Source organism: Pteropus vampyrus, unplaced genomic scaffold (genome assembly GCF_000151845.1).
Source record: "Pteropus vampyrus isolate Shadow unplaced genomic scaffold, Pvam_2.0 Scaffold2, whole genome shotgun sequence".
Lineage (NCBI taxonomy): Eukaryota > Metazoa > Chordata > Mammalia > Chiroptera > Pteropodidae > Pteropus > Pteropus vampyrus.
This window is the reverse complement of record NW_011888783.1, coordinates 30,878,849-30,885,346: the sequence shown is the minus strand read 5'-3', so window position 1 is coordinate 30,885,346 and position 6,498 is coordinate 30,878,849.

Sequence of the window (6,498 nt, the reverse complement as noted above, 5' to 3'; positions counted from 1 at the left end):
CACTAAGAAATCAATACAGTGATTATATTGTTTAAATAAGATTTGTTGATCTTTTATTTCAGTTTTCAATATCTTTGGTTTGTTGATCAAGGTCAGACATGTGTATGTGCAACTCAGAAGTGAGCCAGGATGCTCCCAAACAACTCAATAGGGTTACTTCTGAATCTCCTCAATCACTGAAAACTCTCTAAGATTTGTTAGTTTCTTTTAGTCCTGTAGTCAGAAAGTGTATGCTATAGTTATCTTGCTCTGCTGTTTGATTTAAAAAAAAAAAATGCATCTTAGGCCAAGTAGCAGATGAACAGAGAGAGTAAAAAAGGCAAATGCGTGAGGGGTGTTGCTCTACACTCTTGAAACTATAGCCACACCAATTGGAGAGGGAGGTTATCCCTTCTCCGAATTTTGACTGCTGTGAGCATCATTGATGCTAGAGCCATGCCTTCACAGTGGTCCCTGACATTTTTGGCATGAGGGATCAGTACTCCTATGAGAATCTAATGCCTGATGATCGGAGGTGGAGCTGAGGCAGTGATGCTAGCACTGGAGAGTGGCTGCAAATACAGATGAAGCATCACTTGCTTGCCCGCTGCTCACCTCCTGTTGGGTGGCCCAGTTCCTAACAGGCCACGGACTGGTACCGGTCTGCAGCCCAGGGGTTGGAGACCCCTGTTCCATAGGATTGCTTGAGAATCAGGACTAAAAAGAGTGGAGAAAAATGACATTAGGAATATTCACACTCTGTGAGTGTTAGGAGTTCCATTGCTCTCTTTTTGAACCAGAACTAGAGAGAAGTATCTATGCTCTTTGCACTGGTGCCTACTTCTAGATTTTAGGATTTGTTGAGATCAGGTGGGAGTGGAAGGCGGAGAGTCAGAGTATATGGTGGGAAAATAAATTATAAACTTATGGCCAATTTAGTGATATTTCAAATTCTGGTCTTCTTTCCCGATCTATCTGTTACCATTTCTTTTTCAGAGTTCTCAAATCGTTACTCCTTGCATTCTCTCCAGGTTTAAGAGCTGCATTCAAAAGACAGAGCAGAGTGTGCTTTTTCTTTATGTACCTTTCCTCAATCCTGATATATACTTTTATATATATTACTTTTTTATGTTTTATGAAGTGCTTAACTATTTTATTGTTTTCATTGGTTTCAGCTTATACATTTATTTCCTTTTCTTAATGTCTTTATTTTGATTAATTCCCTTATTTACAAAGCTTTTCTGTAAATACGAACTTTTTTGTTTTCATTATTTTAATTAAAGAAAAGGTAATTTTGTCCAAAAATATATATTTTGGTGTTCATAATCTCCTTTTTATTACCTTCTATATCTTATTTTGCTTTGGTTTCTTCTTTGATTATATGGTTATCCATATGTGTATTATCTAATGCCAACTAGCTAAGAAATCTTGTTTACTTTAAAAATATTTATTTCTATTTGTATTCATCAGAGACATCATTACTTTGTATGGACTGTTTTCTTAAGCCCCAAGTGGATCTCAATGATCCAAACAGGTGATTTTGAATTGTAAGAGGTTGATGATATCCACATGACTTTACTATGAAGAGGTTGGATTGTCTTCAAAATGGGAATTTTAAAAAATGCCAGTTATGTATAAATTTCATTTCTCCTCTTGGAACATGTTGAGTTCACAAAATGCTCTGGAAAACCATCATTGATGATTTTTTGTGTCACAAGTTGCCTCAAAATAATTCACAGTTTTTTGAGAGAGGATGAGCAATTGACAAGACTATCCAAATGCTTTATTAGATTCATAAAACTGTGTGTCAAGGTGCCAGACTCTCTTACTGTTAGGAGCTCTGTTGTCATCTTCTTGAGCCAAATCCATAGGAGTTCTCCTGCAGTTGTCTCTGCATCCAAGCTGGTACTTCTGGGTTTGTGGGTCACGTGAACCCTTCAGTTTTTCAACCTACAAAGTTAAATCCAAGGTGAAACAATAAACGCATTGGAAAAATCATCCATTTTACAGAATTATTTGCAATGAACACTATCTATTACATTATACTATATTCATTCAATTAACTTCCTTTAAGAAAACATACTTGTATTATTATATTGCAGTTTACTCAGACTAATGTAACTTTAAACATGCCTGATGTTTTCCAAGTATAGACTACATTTGAAATGAGCTTTTGGTCACATTGACATTTTATAATTTTCCCAGTTACTAAACATTTTGTTCTCATTAGATCATATTTAAGAGCAAAGAGAGATTTTCTCAAAGGCAATGAGTTCCTTTTCTATCTTTTCTTTCCTGTTTATCATACTCTAAATGGAAAAACCAAATAAAAGCCCAATGTCAGTGTGAACATATTTTGCAATATAAATAAAAATTTTAAAATCAATAATTTTTTATTAATGGTAAATAGAATTCACCAAGTGTGCTAATCTTCATGTTTCTAGCTATAGGATAATATTCATTATCAGTTCATTCCTAAAACTTTTCAATGTTTGCTACTGTTAATACATAAAAAAGATTTTAATTTATTAGCATGTCCCCTAGGAAGAAGCAGATAAGGATGAAGGGCAAGTAGCGCAGTGCCAGGTGTATAGTAGGCACTAAGTAAATGCCAAACAGATATAAATCTGAATCAATTACATGGGAAATTACATTAGTATCATCAAAGTTAAGTTTAGGAATAACAGTTCAAATACACATATGAAAGCATTCTCTCTTGCCTACTGCAGTCTTGATGGATACTGAGAAGAAATTTTGAGATTGTATGAACTATAATTGAGTTATTATATGAATTATACTGCAATTTCTCTACCACTGATTTAAAAACTGGCCTTGATGAAATCAAGTCTATTTCCAGATAAGAACAGTTAGGATTACTTATACGCAGTTCAGGCGGAGAATTTTTGCAAAAATATTTGGAGAATTCTTGAAAAGTGCATATGCTGTAGTAAAGTAGCAGAAAAGTCTGTTAAATTTTTAATTACTTGTTTAATTTATTTATTTATCAAATATGTTGAAAATTTGCTTATGTTCTGGAAAAATAAGATCTAAACTCTAAAGAAGCCTAAGAACAGAGATGATTAAACACATAATTGCAATTAATGTAATAAAAACTAAAAGAACAATAAATAGAGGAGTCATTCTAATATCAGAGATCATGGAAAGTCCTACAAACACTTTCCAACAAGTCTTAAATGATGTATAGAAGTTTTCTAGGAATTAAGATTGGGGAAGAAAATATGGATGGTATTCCAAGTAGTATCTTGAAGAAATATGACACATTCAAGGTATTACAAGTTGTTCAATGTTATCAAAGATCAGTTGTAGGAAAGAAGTAAAGGGAAAAAAAGGCATGGACCAGTTCATAGAAAGCCTTGACTCTCAAATATTTTTCTCTAAGCCTGGACTCTGTCTTGATTTTCAGATACATATTTCCAACTGTTTCCTGAGCATTTCTCCTTTGTACTCGTTCTATCATTGTTTTAAAAATAATATGTTCTAACTGGAATTCATTCATTCAAACTCCCCCCTCCCACTCTCCTTTTCTCCCTTCCCCCATTCCTATCCCAAATCAGAAGCCATCCAACATGACTGTAATGGCAAATTTCAACAGATAAGGCTCTTGTCCCAAACATTCATGTGATTGTCTGTGTATGTATTGGAAGAACATTTTTTTTTGTAGTTTTTAGGTGTTCAAACTTTCAAAAAAAAACCATCCTTCTTAACATGGCTTTGACAACACATGTTGGAAAACTTGTAGGAGAAAAACAGTAGGTAGACTGTGATGGTAGCATAGTGGATCCAGCAGGCATTTTCCCCTGAGCAAAGAGAAAATATAATCTAGGTAGTGAGTTTTAACTTCAGAGGAAGGAAATGGTTATGTCCTTTCAAAGAAGCATGAGTAGACTCACAAATCTGTGTTTACAAGTATCTGAGTGTTTCTCATTCTTTGGTCTCATTGACAAGCTTCTGCAAAGAAAAAAAAAAGCAAACATGAAAACGTAAACAAGAGACAGGGCACAGAGGAAATCAGGAACACTTGGAAAAGAAGTGCAAAATTAGTTCAAGTTACAATGGATTTAGGGCATTTTCAGGTATGTTCAGAACATAAATCATCAGTTAGAAGAGAATGTAGAAATTCTGTTTGTGTTGAATGTTACCATTGTGATGACCAACACTAATTTTTCAACATAGAAATTTAGCCATAAAAGAGCTAGATAAACTTTTGTCATTGAATTAGAGAGAAGAAAATGTGCCTCATTTCCAGTAATCCACACTGAAAGGAAAATAGACTGTTTCACCATATGTTGTGTCATAGAGTCATATATTTTCACACTTGCACTTTCAGAGTACAGTATGATAAATGTTTGTTGGAAAAATAACTCTATAAGGATAATTTGATTTTTATGAATATGCTTTGAAGACTCTTGCATCTAATTACATTAAAAAGTTTAAAGTGTTAAAATTGGAGCAATACATCTTAAGAAATTTTTTTTCATGTATATGTTGCATTTTCAAAATGTGTCTTAAGAATAAAAATACTAAACTGTTTTAAAATATTTTATTGTTTGCCCCACTTACTCTACAAAATGTTTAATATTAATTGGAATACTCTTCTATATACTGAGCATCTATTAGAAAGTTTCACATGTAACAGATACTCTGTGTCATAGAATGATGACTTTGTAAAGTAAGCAATAGATTTTTCAGTATTTAGTTTTCTGTAGGTTTTGGTTTTAGTAAAGTCAACATATTGTTTCTTTTGTATAAGTATAGATTTTCCTTTGTGTTACATTTAATTTGACTTGAGTAATAAATCTATATTTGATTGTGCTAGTTTTGACTCCCAGCCTTTATTAAATAAATCATGACTATAATTTAATTTTCCTCCATTAAATCTTTTCTCTCTAAGTTATGAATGTTTGATCATCAAAGCCACAACGATGTTGTACTTCTGAGATTTTCTTAACATTTCACATAAACTATAACAATTTAGACTATTAAGTGAAGAATTTCTTTTGTTTAATCCTTCCACTAATACTACTCTTATATAATGATTGATGTGTTTTATATGTATATGTATTCTGATGACTTATTTTTTTTTATTATTTTGTAGTTATTCTATCTCTTTAATAAAACTAGGTTTTCAAATGCAATTTTTACATTGGTAGTATTGACCTTGGATTGTTATCTTGAAATCAGAGAAAGAGTAAAAATTTTAACAATGCTAAGATAAGAGTTCTTAGTACTACACTGTTAAGAAAACTAAAAGAAATGTACAAATTAGTAGAAAACTAGGCTGGTGGGACTTTTGAAAAAGGTAGAGTACCTAGTCATTCCTACCTCTGGGATACAGCATCTGTTTAGCCCTGTCACTCCAGGGTCACTGGACAAGTCTGTTTTTTTTCCTGAGAAGTTAGATATATAGACTCTTGTGTGAAATGTCCTGGTTATTAATTATTGGTTCAAATATTTTTAAGGCCTATGTGAGACAAATGAACTCATTTGTGGCCCAGATCTCAGAGGTAAGCAATATCTATAGACTCTGAGAAGCACTGTATATGGAATAAGAATGTTATGCTATCAGCAGCACAGGTCAGGCTCTCTAAAATGTCAGCAAGCAGATTGTAGCAGTGGCCTCCCAGAACAGGCAACACTGGGTTGAATTTAAGGGATGAAGAGTAATTAACTAGGAGAACAACAACAGCAACAACAAAATGCAGACAGAACTGCAATTGTAAAACCACAGAAGTAAGATAAATTACAATATTCAATAACTGGTAAAACTTATAGATTGAAAGCATAGAGGGCATAGTTAACAACAGCCAGAGATTAGAATCATCAAAGACATTCTATTTCTTATACTAAGAAAGCTATGCCTCAGCATAGCTTGTGTTGAGGGAGTTGCCTAAAAGGTTTCTCGTTTCATAGGTGGCCATATTCTATATACCACAACCCTGACCTTAAGCCTGTCAAGCTGGACATCTGAATAAAATATTTTAATTATAAATTTGATGACTTACTTAGGTTTTTGAGTATAGCCTTTCTGGATCTCTAGGACATTAATATATCTCATCACTTTTAACAAAATATTTAGTTAGAAATTATGACCATATAGATTTACAGCAGGATTCTGAATGCATTGGCCATAGACAGAAACTCTAAGTCTGAGAATAAAAAGCATAAATAACAAGAAGACTGTGAATGTGTGTATAATGGAAAAGGTATTATGCGATCGAAGGAAAAAAAAAATGTATTGTACAGAATAAGCCAAAAACAGTATCTTCTACCATTTAAAAGTCCTGAAAAACTAGAGATGTAATTAACTTTGCATGACTGATACATTTATGAAATCTTGACAGATAATTAAAATTTGATTAAATCATTATTAATAGACTTTGGTTGGTACTACAATATTTATGAATGGGTCCATCTATAACACAACTCCATTTGAAATTTCAATAGTTAATCTTTATTGGTTTAATTAGTTTGCATTAATTAGTTAGTGTACAATTCTTA